At 37.8% G+C, this 17,302-nt stretch overlaps 1 protein-coding gene across 4 annotated transcripts in view; it reads right to left on the bottom strand.

Moving 5' to 3' along the window:
* The window catches only part of WDFY3 (WD repeat and FYVE domain containing 3), a 278,171-nt gene that overhangs the window by 243,483 nt on the left and 17,386 nt on the right, over window positions 1–17,302 (bottom strand). For all 4 annotated transcript variants that reach the window (XM_059173438.1, XM_059173447.1, XM_059173443.1 and 1 more), the window contains exon 2: window positions 2,245–2,338. The gene's annotated coding sequence lies outside the window, so the exon portion shown is untranslated. The remainder of the gene's footprint in view (window positions 1–2,244; window positions 2,339–17,302) is intronic.

Here is a 17,302-nt window from a genome sequence, read left to right as displayed (position 1 = left end):
TATTAATACATATGGCCAGAGAGAACAAATACATATACTTGATTCAAAGCAACTTTTATTGGCAGTACCAAAATTAGCCTTTATGCAGAGCTCAAGTGGATGGCCAAAGCTTCCAAGTCTTAATTCTGAAAAAAGACATTAATAGTATCAGAATAATCTTAGACCACAGAGTTTTTTTTTAAAGTCAGCTGGGACTTCAGCAATCATATAATCTAATCCACTCATTTCAATAACTGAGGATACTGATGTGGTAGGAGCTGTTTAGGACACTTAACATACAGTAATTCCACACAAGAAACTTGAGGTATCAACATCATCAATTCCAATATTAAGATGAAGAAACTGATGTCTAGAAGTTAAGTTACATAATTGGTGACTGGCCTGGATTTAGTAAACTGAGGTACACAGAGTATAAAGAATTTAAGCAAAATCATAGTAGCTGAGCTTAGATTAAACCTAATGGTCCTTTCTCTTACCTTCACAACTTTTTTTTAGGAAGTTAAGTAGAAAAGCTTTTCTTCTATTTGCTATATTCAATTTTATAACGTGGCTACCTTAGAAATATTTGTATGATTATCTATCCACCCTTCTCTGACTACACAAACACTGTTGCTCCTTCTCTCCCACTCCTTAAACCCTAAAACTCTGCCTTTCAATCCCTGATGCTTTTCTCTCAGCTACGTTAATCATTGTTATATATTGGAAGTCAAGGTTTCACTTCTACACAGTTTGGGAAATACAACTTTAGGTTAATGTTTGATCCCAATTACAATATAAATACACCTGGAAGGGGTAACACTCTATTATGAGTCATCTGCATTTTAGGAGGAATAAATCAGATCCTTTTTCAGAGAATAGGATTTGAAACAAATATGTCAAGAAAGTCATTGCCAAGTTTTAAAATGACCAAGGTACAACATATTCTGGGGTACCCTACTTAAGAATCAAGAGTCTAAGACCTAGGCAATGGTTCCAGAGTACTTCTCCTGGGAGAGGGCCTTCCAGCATGTGGGCAATCAGGGCAAGATCTCTAAGTGAACATCTCTAGCCATTGCCTAGCTGCCTATACCTGCCCTTCAGGGAGATGGGGGTCATTAAAGGAAACCGAACACTGGTGGGGGGGGGAGAATCAGTCTGTTTTGGGAAATAATTAAGCGTCAGCCTTTCTCTGGAGTCTAAACTATAGGACAAAGAGTGAGGGAAGTGGTGACAACTTGTTTCCCATGACAAAGAAGAGAAAATGAAGAAAGCCAGTTCTCCAAAGACAGTGAGACAGACACATAGGAGAGGCGCTCACTGACAGCATGAGGAAAACCTGACTGCATTTGGTTCTTGGGTTCTTCTTGTACATCTTTGCTGCATTTGCCTGTCCCTGGATCTTCTGGTGTCCCCTGGGATATACACCCAAACATCTGATAACTCCCCTTTTTTGCTTAATCTATTTGAATTGTAACAAGTACAATCAATAGAGAACAAACATGGTCAAACAGGTACCCTCTCTAAAACTGAAGAATGTTACTGAAGGACTAACAACCTCATGCTTTTTAGTAACAATAAAGCCAAGTAAAAAACTAAAAAAACCTAAAGCAGTGGTACTCTCAAGTGCCTCACAACATAGCTCACCACTTAAACTAGTCATTCATAGGAATTACAACAGAACAGATAGTAACAGTTCCAAAGCCTACACTTACAGCTAGATTTTTCCAGAAAAAAAAAAAAATGTTGTTTTAAACACCATGATTTGGGCGCCTGGGTGGCTCAATGGGTTAAGCCGCTGCCTTCGGCTCAGGTCATGATCTCAGGGTCCTGGGATCGAGTCCCGAATCAGGCTCTCTGCTCAGCGGGGAGCCTGTTTCCTCCTCTCTCTCTCTCTGCCTGCCTCTCTGCCTACTTGTGATCTCTCTCTGTCAAATAAATAAATAAAATCTTTAAAAAAAAATAAACACCATGATTTTATTCTATGTAGGCACCTACAATAAAAATAATAATGTTTTAAAGCCAACATTGAAACTGAAGATTATTTGTTCTAACATATCGCTTTTTTTTGGTGCAGAAAACTATAAGCCATTCAGGAAAGCAGGTGTGCCTAAGCTTACCCAGCCATTAGTGGTAAAGAAGGACTGAAACCCAGCTCTTCTGAATCAGAGTTCAGTGGTCTTGCTACAGTGCAATGATGTGAGAAAGACTATCACGATTCTTGCTCCTGGCACCTTGTTTGACAGATAAAACAATCATAAAACTGACCTGATTCTCTGTTCTGGGCTGGCATGAACCTGCGTAGAAACAATAGGAGTGGCAGGCACTTTCTTCCTGAAGCAGACGTGGAGAAGTATTATACCTGTGATGAAAGGAAAAAGAAAACCCAGTTTACTTTCAGAGCATGTTTTGGCATAATAAGTCATTCTGTTTTCTACTGATTCCTTCTGTATCTTATTTGTTGGCAACAGTTTAACAGCAGAACACATGACAATGATTTATTTAAGACAGATAAAATCTGCTATCTGAAATCCATAAAGAATATCGAGTCATTTAAATTTGGTCTCTATAAACCATCTGGTTCGGCTTCTTCGCTTTACTGAGACCAGGAAAAGTTATGCAAAGAATCAATGACAACTCAAGTTACTTAGTGGCAGAGCCAGGTTCAGAATCTAATTCTTCCCATATCCAGTCCAGTATTCATTTGTATAACACAGATCACACTGTCTCTTTTTGGAAAACCAAATATGAGCCAAAAAAGCAAAAAATTCATATTAGTTTTCTAGGTATATTTGTCATGTATCTAAAGGTAAATGTCATTTGTTTTAAGTTAAAATCAGAAAACAATGCTTCCTCCCTGAATAGTTATAACCCAACCTTGAGTTACTTAGCATGTCTTATACAGGATATTTAAATGTTTGTTTTATTTGGGACACGATGGTCCATCAGCAGAGCATGCAACACTTGATCTTGGAGTTGTGAGTTCAAGCCCCATCATGGTTTAAAAAAAAAAAGTTTTGAAAACAACGTTTATTTTATTTACCATTCAGTATTTCAATATGAAAACACCAGTATATGAATATGAGATCTAGATTCTGGTCTTGCCTAACTCTGTACTCAACAAGTTCTATGATCTTAATCAATTACTTCCTTGGTCCCAAAGTGCCTTTATTCAAAAATGAGGAGCCTGGAATAATTCCCATAAGCCTTCTAACTATAAATCAATATACCTGAAAACAGCTTCCTCTTTTAGCAACATTCTGTTTTTCTGATCAACTATTTGTTTATGTCCTGTATTTGTTAATCTCTCTGATCATGCTAATAACAGTTAAAACATAATCAGAAATATTGCCTTCAAAGGGCACCTGGTTGGCTCAGTCAGTAGAGCATGTGACTTTTGATATCGGGTTGAGTTCAAGCCCCATAACGGGTGTAAAGATTACTTTTAAAAAATAGTTAAAAGAGAGTTCTACTTTATTTTTTGAAATATTTTATTTATTTATTTGAGAGATACAGAGATAGTGAGAGAAAGCACCAGTGGAAAGGAAGGGGAAAAGCAGACTCCCCACTGAGCAGGATGTAGTACTCAACCCCAGGACACCAGGATCATGACCTGAGCCAAAGGCAGACGCTTAACTGACTGAGCCACCCAGGTGCCCCCAAGAGTTTTACTTTAAAAAAAAAAAAAAGGAAAAGAAATACTTCCTTCAAATATACAGTTAATTATCATTCAAAAGCCTACAAACAATAACCTAGTTTTATGGTCTATCTGGAGATGGAAAGAAAAGTATTTTTTCAAAATGTACCTCTTAGGTAGTTTTAAAGAAGAATCCTGAATTATTATCCCAAATCATTCAGGTGGTTATTCACCCAACAAGTTGCTACTAAGTGATCTGACAGATGGCAGACACAGGCTTAATCAGATAAAACACTTTAAAACAAGATACCTCTAGTGAAAAACCAAGTGGCTCTTAAGTGAATAAACAAAAGAGATGACACGTCTCCTAATGTGTGACTTGAGAATATGGCTTCCCTATATTTTAACTTCTTGTTACATACAACAGTCACTTATAAAATGTTTTAAATTCAAAGTAAAAGAGTGAACACCCAGATACCTACCACCACTCAAGGACCTAAATAGAATTGACTGGTCACGTTTTCCTGACTTGCTCGCCCCTCCCATGCCCCACCTCTCTCATCCCTTCTGCCTACAGTAACTGCTATGCAGTCCTCTGTGTTTATCATTACTTGGTTTTTTTAAAAGTGTATCACAGTGTTGCAGGGGGTGGCTGGGTGGCTCTTGGCTTCGGCTCTGGTCATGTTCTTATAGTAGGGAAATCAGGCCCTGCACCTGGCTATGTGCTCAGTTGGCTTCAGATTCTTTCTCCTGCCCTTTCTTGCCCCTCCCCACAGGCAGTCCCTCTCTCTCAAATCAACAAAATCTTTAAAAAAAAAAAAAGGTTATCACAGGGATACCTGGGTGGCTCAGTCAGTTAAGTGGCTGCCTTAGCTCAAGGCATGATCCCAAAATCCTGGATCAAGTCCCAATCCGGCTCCTTGCTCAGTGGAGAGTCTGCTCCTCCCTCTGCCTGCTGCTCCCCCTGTTTGTGCTTATGTTCTCTTGCTCGCTCTCTCTCAAATAAATAAATAAAATCTTAAATAGTTTTTATCACATACATACATATCCCTCAACAACATAGTGTTTCATTTTATTTGCTTTTGAATTCTGTGGAAAGGATATTAAACAGCTCCCATCTTCTAGGGTTTGAGACTTTTTCATTCAATATTATGTTTTAAAAATTCATCCATGTTGTTGGCATTAGTTGTAGCTCGTACCTTTTCACTGAAAAATAATTCTGCATACATATGATATATGCAGATATATATACACGCAGGTATATGATAAATATAGCATAATTATCCATTTTCCTTACAATAGTATCTTATTTTACCCCCAGGTTTTTTTTTCTATTATAAGCATTTCTGTTATAAAAGTTCTCATACACAAGTCCTATGCTCCATGTGCCAAAGTTTCTCTTATGTTTATGCCCAGGAGTTGAGAAATATGCATACATTCAATTTTTCATGATGATGCCAATTTTTATTTTCCCCAATTTATAATCCCATCAGCAACTACCCATTCATACTGAACTACCTGTTTTATTGAACCACATCCAATATTTAGTAATGCTAACTTAATCTGAGGGTATAAAATGGCATCGAACTGTGGTCAAACTTTGCTTTTTCCTGTTGATTAAAGATACTGAACATTTCTTCAGATTTATTGGCTAACTCATGTTTCCTCTTTTATGAAATGCCTATTCACATATTTTGCCACTTCCTCTCAGTTGTTTGTTCCCACTTATTGTTTCATAGAAATTTTAGTATTTTAGATGATTATTTGGTTTTACCCATTTTGAACTACTAGTACAGGCAAGTGTTGAGATAAAGAAGCAGAAAGAGGGACGCCTGGGTGGCTCAGTGGGTTAAAGCCTCTGCCTTCAGCTCAGGTCATGATCCCAGGACCCTGGGATCAAGCCCCACGTTGGGCTCTTTGCTGAGGAGAACCTGCTTCCTCCCCTCTCTCTGCCTGCCTCTCTGCCTACTTGTGATATCTGTCAAATAAATAAATAAAATCTTAAAAAAAAAAAAAGCAGCAGCAGCAGAAACAGAACAGTAGGAGGCCAGACAGAATGGGTAACAGCGAACTACAGGACCAAATGTTTTTGTATATTAATGCAATCTACAGATGTCTTAAAATACCAGAAATCTAGAATATTACATAATCCTGTTTTACAATGCTTTATTTTTTTTTTTTTAAGATTTTATTTATTTAGTGACAGAGAAAGAGAGACAGCCAGAGAGGGAACACAAGCAGGGGGAGTGAGAGAGGGAGAAACAGGCTTCCTGCCAGCGCGGAGCCAAATGCAGGACTGGATCCCAGGACCTCGGGATCCCAGGATCATGACCCGAGCGGAAGGCAGATGCTTTAAGGACTGAGCCACCCAGGCACTCCTACAATCCTTTATTTTAATACAAACTCAGCCAAGGACAAATGCATTGACATGATTTCAATACATTCTAATTGCAATATGCAATATAAACTCAAGCAGCAGCTTTATACAAAACACAATTTAAGTCATACTTTAGACAGAGTTCTCATTTTGACCCTGACATTTTACATATTTTTATTTCCTGCTTTGATTGCCTCCGATTTAGAGTAAGTCAGTTATTTACCAAAGGGGTGAGTTTGAATGTATGAATATGCACACAGGTATAAAAACTGAATTTCAAAAATTTATAAATTAGAAGACAACAGAGATCCTGACTCCAAACTTGGCTAGACAATTAGCTGTACCTCTGTAAGGGCCTATTCAGCCAGAGCAGCCCCACCCAGGTTGAACTGCCATTTTGCTGTAAAGTTTAAATTGACCTTGCCCCCCACCCCACCCCACCCCCGCCCCCAGGGGAGCTTATTTAAAATCAAGTCCAGGAAACCAGTCCCAGGTAACAAAGTCCAAATACAAGGGTTGGTCAGGCCAGGTGGAGGTATTCAATCAGTGGAGGCCCATACTGTCTCCTAGCTACGAAGGAGTATGGGCCCCGCCCTTTGGGCACAGTTTGGGCACCAATTTTGAACTAGGTGATAGGCTGGTTCAAATGTCTACTAGGGTAAATTGTAATTCAATTGGTCGCCTAGCATCACGGTGGCGTTTCCTGTGTGTTACAATCTCATTGGCCACCTGTGTGTGGCCAGGCCCAACCACATGGCCTTTGCTCTATAAAAGTTAGTCTGGAAAGCAGGGAGGGGTCATCCTTTCTGTAGGGGTGCCCCGACCAGTCTGTTTGATGGTTGGTCTGATTCCTGATGCTTGATGTGACCTTCGCTTTCTAACAGTCTCGCTCCTTTAATCACCCATTATTGGGGTACCCAATTTTGGAGGTCCCAACACCTCCTTGGCCTAAATATGTCTTTTCTCTTATATCTAACACGAAAATTCTAAGGATCTTAAAATCATACTCCTTGGCTTGAATATCAGTAAGAAAAAAAAAATCCCCAGAAGGGTTTTAGGAATCTGTTCCTAAGTGTTATACAAATCAGACAGACTAAAGACTAACAAAAAGCTGAATGTCTGAAAAAAGTTTTATCAAGCAAGGCTATAGCCCTCCTATACCTCCTCAGGCCTCCTGATAGATCACCTGATAAACCACATCATACAGGAAAAAAAAAATCAAAAGGGACATAAAATCTGAATTACTCTACATGCTGGCCTTGATTCCTACATAAACAATCAGAAAAGAACTTCCAGAACCACACTTACGCACTTCTTCTACTATACTTGAACTTTCTGGGTCAAAGTCTATCTAGCTCCTCCATTTTGATACTAGATATCATGCCCCTACCTTTGAAGGCCCACTTTTCTCTCCTATATCATCAACTTCCTAGTTTCCTCCTCCAGAAAGAGCAAACCATTAGTACATACATATATTTCCAATCATTAGAAAACAAACAATAGGGGCGCCTGGGTGGCTCAGTGGGTTAAGCTGCTGCCTTCGGGCTCTCTGCTCAGCAGGGAGCCTGCTTCCTCCTCTCTCTCTCTCTCTCTCTGCCTGCCTCTCTGCCTACTTGTAATCTCTCTCTGTCAAATAAATAAATAAAATCTTTAAAAAAAAGAAAAAAAGAAAACAAACAATAATAACAAACCTTTTGAAACAAACACCACTCTAGGTTATGCCAATTTTTCTGATTGCCTTTTCGCAAAAGGTCACAAAAGAGTTGTCCTCACCCTCTGTCTTCAAGATTCTTCAATTCAAATTGAACACATTCCAGTTAGACTTTTGCTTCCTAATATGCCATTGAACTTGAAGGCCACTGATTACCTACATATTGTTAAATCCAAAGGCCAGTCAGTTCTCAACTTACTTGATCTATCCGCAGCGACTGGCAGGACTCACCAAGCCCTGATATACCTTCTTTACCTGGTTTCCAAAACAAAGACTCTCCTGGTTTCCCCTGGTTTCATCCTATCTCACCAGCCACTCCTCACCTCCGCTGCTTGTTTTTCCTCTTCACACTCATCACTAAATTTCTTACCTCTCTCCACCCTATTAGCAAATTGTACTGACTCTTGTCTTCAAAATGCATCCAGAATCTGACCACTTCTCAAAATCTAAAGACCCTGACCAGAGTAACTATAATCTCTCTTGGATTTTTTCCATAGTTTCGTAACTGGCCTCACAACTTCTACCCATGCCCTACTTCAATCTCTTCTCATCAAAGCAGTCAGTGATCCTGATAATCTTACATAATTCATATAATGTAACTTCTATACCCCAAATTTCCTAATGGCTTCTCACAGCAGAGAAAATGCCAAAATCTTTAAAACACTGTATAAGAACCTACATAATTTGGCCCCATTACCTCTGACCTCTTTTCCTACTGACCTCCTTGCTATTCCTTATTCATGCTAAGCATACTCCTATCTCAGAGCCTTAACATTTGCTATTCTCTCTGCCTTAGAGGCTTTTCCAGATTATCTCTGCATGCCTCACTCCTGCACTATCTTGTGATCTCTGCCCAAATGTCTCCTGGGCTAAGTCTTCCCTGGCTACTCTACTTAAAACCATAAAGTTTTGCTCCTAAGATCCCTCCCTAATCCGTCTCTCTGGTTTATTTTTCTTCAGCGTTACTAACATACATTTATCTCACTTCTATTCTTGTTTGCTTATATCCTCCCACAAAAACATAAAATCCACAGGGCAAGAGCTTTGTTTGGTTTGGTGCTATATCTTCAATGCCTAGAAAGGGTTATGGCTCACAGGAGTTATTCAGTTAACTTTTTTTTTTTTTTTAAGATTTTATTTATTTATTTGACAGACAGAGATCACAAGTAGGCAGAGAGGCAGGCAGAGAGAGAGAGGAGGAAGCAGTCTCCCAGCTGAGCAGAGAGCCCAATGCAGGGCTCGGTCCCAGGACCCTGGAATCGTGACCTGAGCTGAAGGCAGAGGCTTTAACCCACTGAGCCACCCAGGTGCCCCAACATTTTTTGAATGAACAAACAACTACACTCTTAGGCTAAAATTTACAATCTTTCTTATTTTACAAAACAAGAAAATCTAATCAGAGTGCAACAGTAAGATTTTTTTTATATAAAATGACCATTCTAAATTTTCCAACAGTTAAGTGAAAACAACTCTGAAGACTTTGCAACTAATACTTCTAGAAATTTAAAGTAATCACTATAGTAAATAGTTCCCCTCCCCAAACTTTTTAGACTGTCTACACAGTGACATTTATTTTCCATGGACTGCTGTCATATTCAACAATGGCTGGCTTGCAGAGACACAACACCAACACACAGGAAAATATTATAAAAATGTTCATTCCAAACTGGTTCCAGACAAAGAACCATGCTCTTTATAAATAAAGAAACTCTAAAAATAAAGGGCAGATATTTTAAAATGTTTTAAATATTTGGTTTGGAAATAGTTTCAGACTTACAGAAAAACTGCAAATATAAGAATTCAAAACCACCATTATATCTAAAGTCACCAACTGTTAATGTTATTCTCTTTGTTTTATTATCTGTGCTCATGTGCTCTCTTGCACTTTCTTTCCATTCACACAGACACACACACTATTTTTTCTCTAAACCAACTGAGGATAAATTATATACACCATAGCCCTTTGCTCCACTGACTCAATGTGCATTTCCTAAGAACAGAAATATTCTCTTTTATAACCATAGTACATTGTCTTCAGTAATCTGAACAGTATTACAACGTTATTATATACCCTAGTATCCACATCCCCAATTTTTTTTTAACTGGTCCAATAATGTCCTTTTATAGTATTCCCCCCTCCCAGTCTAGGGGCAGGTAGTAATTCTCTTTAGCCTCCTTTAAAATGGAACATTTTGGGGCACCTGGGTGGCTCAGTGGGTTAAAGCCTCTGCCTTCGGCTCAGGTCATGATCTCAGGATCCTGGGATCCAGCCCTGCATTGGGCTCTCTGCTCAGCAGGGAGCCTGCTTCCTCCCTTCTCTGCCTGCCTCTCCACCTACTTGTAATCTCTGTCTGTCAAATAAATAAATAAAATCTTTAAAAAAAAAAAAAAAAGGAACATTTCTACATCCTTTGTCTTTTAGGACATTGGTTTTTTTTTTTGGAAGGATACAGCTCCCTCCCCTTTTTATTAAGTAGAATGCTCCTCAGTCTGAGTCTGTCTAATGTTTCTTCATGATTAGATTCGGGTTATGCAGTTTTGGCCAGACTACTACACAGATGATGATATGTCCCCCTGAGGACGTCATATCTGGAATCGCATGGTATCCATCTGCCTCATTTACTGTCACCAATGTATAATCCCAATTTTATACCTCGAAAATAAAAGGTCATCTGTGGGGAGACATTTTAATATTGTGGAAATAAACTTCTCCTCATCCATATCCCCCCCCCAATTTGTTATGTTTCTTGTCCTGTCTTATCTTTACTATAATCTGCAAATTGACAATCTACCAATTCTAGAACTCAGAATTCTAATGTAAGCAAGAGATCTCCCTTAGCTATTAATTTATCAGTTTATTACTATGAATAATGAATTACTTTGACGGATTCATAATTTATTATTATATTTATTAGACAATTAAATTAATCTAGATTGGACCAGTAGGAAACCCAACAGGGTCCTTATGAAACACTCCCATTTTTTTTTCCAAAAATATTTTCTTTCACATTTTCCAGTCTACCGAAAAGGAAAATGATACAGGTTCACTTGGCATATACCCTGTCTGGGCCTGAAATCAGCCAATTTTTCTGAGGATCTCTGGTTCCTTTGTGCTGGTAATAGTTTTTTTTTTTTTTTTTAAGGATTAACATATTTTTTTTTTTTTTAAGATTTTATTTGTTTATTTGTCAGAGAGACAGCGAGCGAGAGAGAGCACAGGCAGACAGAGAGGCAGGCAGAGTCAGAGGGAGAAGCAGGCCCCCTGCGGAGCAAGGAGCCCGATGTGGGACTCGATCCCAGGACGCTGGGATCATGACCTGAGCCGAAGGCAGCTGCTTAACCAACTGAGCCACCCAGGCGTCCCTGTGCTGGTAATAGTTTTAAAGATCAAGATTTGGCAATTAAGTGTTCTCGCTGCTCTTTTCTTCTTAGCCTTTTTGTTGGACAGAGCTACCAGAAAATACATGTGCATATATACACATATGCAAATACATGTACACATACATGTCCATACATGTATATACAGATGTACATGTAGGCAAAAGTACATATACATATACTAGTTTCAAAAATAATGAATTCATATTAATACCTTCAATTCCAATCTGCCCTCACAGTATTCATTTCTGCCTTTCCCCATTCCATATTTGTAGGCCCCTCCTTCCTCGGGTCCTGGGTCCAACAACCTCAAAACATTTACTCAAAGCATAATACACCTAAAAATGACCCAGAGTTGCTTTGTTCTTTTCACTACAAAAAAAAACTCCAGCAGAAAGAGTTCAAGAGGGGCGCCTGGGTGACTCACTGGGTTAAAGTCTCTGCCTTTAACCTCTGCCTCGGCTCAGGTCATGATTCCAGGGTCCTGGGATTGAGCCCCACATCGGGCTCTGTGCTCCTCGGGAAGCCTGTTTCCTCTTCTCCCTCTGCCTGTCTCTCTGCCTACTTGTGATCTGTCAAATAAATAAATAAAATCTTAAAAAAAAAAAAAAAAGACCCTCTCTCTCCCTCTGCCCCTCTCCCTCTGCCTACTTGTGATCTGTCAAATAAATAAATAAAATCTTAAAAAAAAAAAAAGACCCCTCTCTCTCCCTCTGCCCCTCTCCCGACTCTTGCTCTCTTGAGTGTGTACTCTCATGCTCTCTCTCAAATAAATCTTCAAGAAGAAAATATAATTCAGTCATCAACTGAATAAAAAATAAAAACCATATGATAATATCAATATTTTAAAAAGCATTTAACAAATACAGCATCCATTCAGGATTTTAAAAACTCTTAGTAAGCTAGGAACAGAATGCAATCTAATCTGATAATTGGCATCCTCAAAACAAATACAGTTAGTATCACATTTAATGGTGAAAAACTGCTTTTTGTCTTTAACTTTGTATTAGAAGTCCTAGCCAGTGCTATAAGGCATAAAAAATAAAAAATGCATGCATTACAAAGGAAGCTATGAAACTGTCTTTATTTCAAGCAACATGACTGTCTATATATAAAATCCCAAAGAATCTATAAAAAACCCTACTAGATTTAATAAGGAAATTTAACAATGTTGTAGCATACAAAATTCAATATACAAAGATCCATGTTTCCACATACCAACAATGAAACAAGTCAAAATTACATATATACATATTGCCATTTATAATAGCATCCAAGAACAAACTATGTGCAAGATTTGTATTCTGAAAACTGCAAAGCATTGATAAGACGAATCAAAGATGACCACTATACTATGTTCATGGATTTAGAGACTCAACATAGTGGTCACTTCTCTCCAAATTTATCTACAGATTTAATGCAATCCCAATCAAAATTCTAGTATATTTTTTTTTGGAAACTGACAGGATGATTCTCAAATTTACACAAAAAAAGCAAAGAAACTAAAATAGCCCAAACAATTTCAAAACAAGCAAACAAAAGAGTATTCATATTTATAGTAATCAAGACAGTGTGGTACTGGTGACAGGTAGACACCTCGCTCAATGGAAAAGAAGAGAGATTTCAGCAACAGACACACACATAACACAGTCTACTGATTTTTGACAAAGATGTCAAGAAATTCAGTTTCACCAAATGGTGCTAGAAAAAAAATGGACATTCACATGTAAAAACCAAAGCAAAACAAAAGAATCTCAACCAGCCCATACATCAGAACATATATAAAATTTAACTCAAATCGTAAACCTAAATGTAAAGCCTAAACAATAAAACTTCTAGAAGAAAACAGTACAAAATAAGATTGGCTTTGGTTTAGGAAGAATTCTCTGATAAGATATAAAGCACAAACCATAGAAGGATGATTCATCAAAATTAACTTCTCTCTTCAAAAGACATAGTTTTTTTTTAGACTTTATTTTTTTAGAGCAAATTTAGGTGACAACAGAATGGAATAGAAGCTATTGAGATTTCCCTTATAATTTCATGCATAGCCTCTCCCATTATCGACATCCCCCCATCAAATGGTAACTTTGTTACAACTTATGAACCTACAGTGACATATCATTATCACCCAAGGTCCATAGCAAATGTCAACTTCTGTACCTAATTTTATAACCATAATTATATCTTTCCTATTTACAGTCTTACAATCTTAAATGCTTCAGGACCCACAAATATTTGCTTTTCCTGAAGTTCTAAACTCTACTGAGAATTTTTTTTTCATTAAAATTCAATTAATTAACATATAGTGTATTATTAGTTTCAGATATAGAGGTCAGTGATCCATCGGTCTTTTAACACCCAGTGCCCATGACATCATGTGCCCTCCATAATGTCCATCTCCCAGTTACTCCATCCCCTCATTACCCACCCCCCCACCAACCCTCAGTTTGTTTCCTATGGTTTAGAGTCTCTCACAGGGTGCCTGGGCAGCTCAGTTGGTTGAGCATCTGCCTTTGGTCTGGGATGTGATCCCAGAGCCCTGGGATAGAGCCCACATCTGGCTCCCTGCTTAAAGGGAAGTTTGCTTCTCCCCTCTCCCTCTGCCCTGGCCCCCAGTTCCTGCTAACTCTCTCTCACACACTATCTCAAATAAATATATAAAAATCTATAAAAATAAAAATTTTAAGGAGTCTCTTAATAGTTTGCCTCCCTCTCTGATTTCAACTTGTTTTATTTTTCCTGTCTTCTGTTTTGTTTCTTAAATTCCAGAAAGACAATTTTATAAATGAAACAAATCTGGGGGGCCTGTCTGGCTCAGTTGATCTCTTGATCTCAGGGTTTTTAGCTCAAGCCCCATGTTGGAGTAGAGTTTACTTAAAAAATAAGTAATAATGACATAAAAATTAAAAAGTATTTAAAAAAAACTCCTAAACCAGGAGAATTTATAAAACATATACCAAAAAAGACAATTACATCCAAAACATACAAAACACTCTTATGTTTAAGAAATAAATAAAATAAGCAACCTAATCTTAAAGAGCTAAAGATATCACTACTTCTTAAAAAGACAGATATAGATAGAGCAAAGAAACACATGAAAGGATATTCAATATTGTTGTTCACTAAAATTAAATTAGAACCCTTTTGAATAATGATATGAACATGAGCTTTTTTTGTGGATACGCTTTCATTTCTCTTTGTATATATCTAGGAATGAAATTTACAGTTCATAGAGAAAATGTTTAACTTTATAAGAAATTGCTGAAGTGGCAATACCATTTCACCAGTAATGTATGAAAGGAAAATTCTAGTTGCTCCACTTTTTCACCAATTTTAACACTGTCCGACTTTATTCCTAGCCATGCCAGTGGGTGTGTAATAGTATCACTCTATGGTTTAAATTTGCATTTCCTTGATGACTAGAGATGTTGAGCATCTTTAAACATACTTGTATCTTTTTATGTGGGATGTACTGGCCATTCATTTATCTTTGGTGCAAATTCTTTGCCTATTTTTTAACAGGGTTCTTTGTCTTACTATCAAATAATTACAGTTCTTAAAGTATTTTGGTTCAAATCCTCTGCCAGATATAGGTTTCACAAATATTTTTCCCAGCCTATGGCTAGCCTTTTCATTTTTTAAAATAGTATATTTAAATGTTCATTTATAGACTATTTACTTACAATTTGTTCACTTTTCTCTATGTATATGTACTTAAAGGAATAGGTTCCTTTTTAAAAAAATAGTAATAGACTGCTCTTTGGGACGTGACAAAATCATCATCAACTACTGAAGAGTCTTAAGATGATATAATCAGGACGCCATACTAAAAACTGGAAAATACATCTTCTTACATCTACTTTAGAGCCCTTCATGGCACTGGATCCCTACTGGATGCCTAACATGAAACCTAAAATTTGTAAGGGAGAATAATATGTTGAAAACCTCCCTCCTGCAACTCCTTTTCACAATTTGACCTCTGAAGTATAGACATTTCAGATTAGGATATATTGTGCTCTTTGTTAGTTACAGTTTTAAATAAAAACTTTATGAGAAAAGCAAAAAAAAATCAACTTTAGTGTAAATACATGAAAAACTAATTTATACAATGACTTTCAATAAGCAGCTGATTGTCAAATACACAGGCTAAAAATAAATTTAAAACCACTACATAGGGGCGCCTGGATGGCTCAGTGGACTAAAGCCTCTGCCTTCAGCTCAGGTCATGATCTCAGGGTCCTGGGATCAAGCCCCACATCGGGCTCTCTGCTCAGCAGGGAGCCTGTTTCTCCCTCTCTCTCTGCCTGCCTCTCTGCCTACTTGTGATCTCTGTCAAATAAACAATTTTTTTTAAAAACTACATATGTTTTTATTGACAACACAGGTAGCTTTATATATAAGTAGTGCTTATTAGTCCTTAATCATTCTGAAATTCTCTCTCCTAACTTTAACTATAAGAAAAGTCATATGGTGGCATTTTTCATATTAATGAAAGTGCATGCTCAGTAAAATATGAAATGTCAAGCAGAACACATTTTTTGAAGTAAAACAATAAAAGTTGCTCTCCACCACAATATCTAGTTTTCTTTTCCCCCAATCCATGCTCCAAAGAGAATCATAACAGTCTGGTATGCACTTTTAAGACACTTCCTATGCTCAAATGAGCATATATATATATATATATATGTGTGTGTGTGTGTGTGTGTGTGTGGATGCATATGTACATATACATGTACATAAGTGTATAGATGTACATATATGTACATCTATATACACATGCATACATACATGCCTTGACAAACATAGGATATACGACATTTTAGCATTCTATAAGCAAAAATAAAGAGAAATTTTAAAGTAAGGCCTTTATGGCTAGGAAACTATAAAACATGAAATCAAAAAGAAAAAAGATCTGAATCAAGTAAAATTTTTTTGAAAACTTTTAGAATATATAATTAAGTTTTAAGAACTTACAGAATATAGTATTACTTCTGTAGTAGGCACTTCCTAAAGTGGCTAGAGAGCCTCCAATCCTTCCCTTTTCTGTGCCATGATCAATGGCCTTGAAGGAAAAGATCAGAGGAAAAATCATGGGGAGATCTAAGGAATGGCTATTTGAATGAACCTTCACAATGGAGCCATAGCTTAAAAAAAAAAATTCCTCACCAGAATCCTGGCACTGCCAAAGCAAATAAATCAAAATATAAAGCCGTTTAATGATCAGTGAATAGATGACCCATGTCAGAGATCAGATCCTAACTCCTCCTGCAGCCAGGCTAGTCCTTGTTCAGTGAGTTCATGAAAACCACCACAACCAGGTGGTATGAAGAGCACTTATGCAAGGGATCAATTACCTGACTCATTAAGACTGACCTCAACTGCCACTACCATAGAACCCATTTGCCCGAGTTCCCTGTAGGCTCTACTTCTTAGCAGGTAAAGTACTGCAAGACCCTTGGATTACAGAAATGGTGATGGCAGTGGGTGTGGGGATGGAAATGGGTCATGAGGATGAAGAAGTGCACTTGTGACAAGCAATGGGTGTTGTACGGAAGTCTGAATCACTACATTTCAAACCTGCAACTAATATTACACTGCATGTTAACTGGAACTTCAATAAAAACATTTAAAACATGGTGATGGCTGGTTCTTTGCTCTAAGAGACACGGATTCTGAATTTGCCTTGCCAGGAACACTATGCAAGATTAACCGAATGTTTATATAAATTACATGGGTGCCTGGGTGGCTCAGTGGGTTAAGCATCTGCCTCTGGTTAAGTATCTGCCTTTGGCTCAGATCATGATCCAGACTACTGGATCAAAACCCCTGCACTGGGCTCCCTGCTCAGCAGGGGGTCTGCTTCACCCTGCTCTCCTGCTCTTTCTCAGTATTTCTGTCAAATAAAATCTTACTCAAAAAAAAAAAAAAAATCAATCAATCACATGGCCTCTGATCCAAGAATTCACTTCAAATGGCAATGAGTGGAAGCTCAAGGCTTCATGATTAGGTAGACTCTTACTCAGACACCGTTATCTCCCTAGTAGGAAGTAACGGCTTCTTGAATCTTAATATACCAACTGTTGCCCCAGCTAAGAGCTTCTGAATTTGCAGTGCTACAGGATAGAAAATAGGCTCTGAACCATCAAACAATAAATGCTGTTTCCCACCTCCAGAACACAACAGATGAGGGAACCAACAAGCACAGTGGAGTGATGTCTCT

This window comes from Mustela lutreola, chromosome 1, assembly GCF_030435805.1.
Source record: "Mustela lutreola isolate mMusLut2 chromosome 1, mMusLut2.pri, whole genome shotgun sequence".
In the NCBI taxonomy this organism is placed as follows: domain Eukaryota; kingdom Metazoa; phylum Chordata; class Mammalia; order Carnivora; family Mustelidae; genus Mustela; species Mustela lutreola.
Note: the sequence above shows the minus strand (reverse complement) of the source record. Positions and strands in the feature narration are given on the sequence as shown.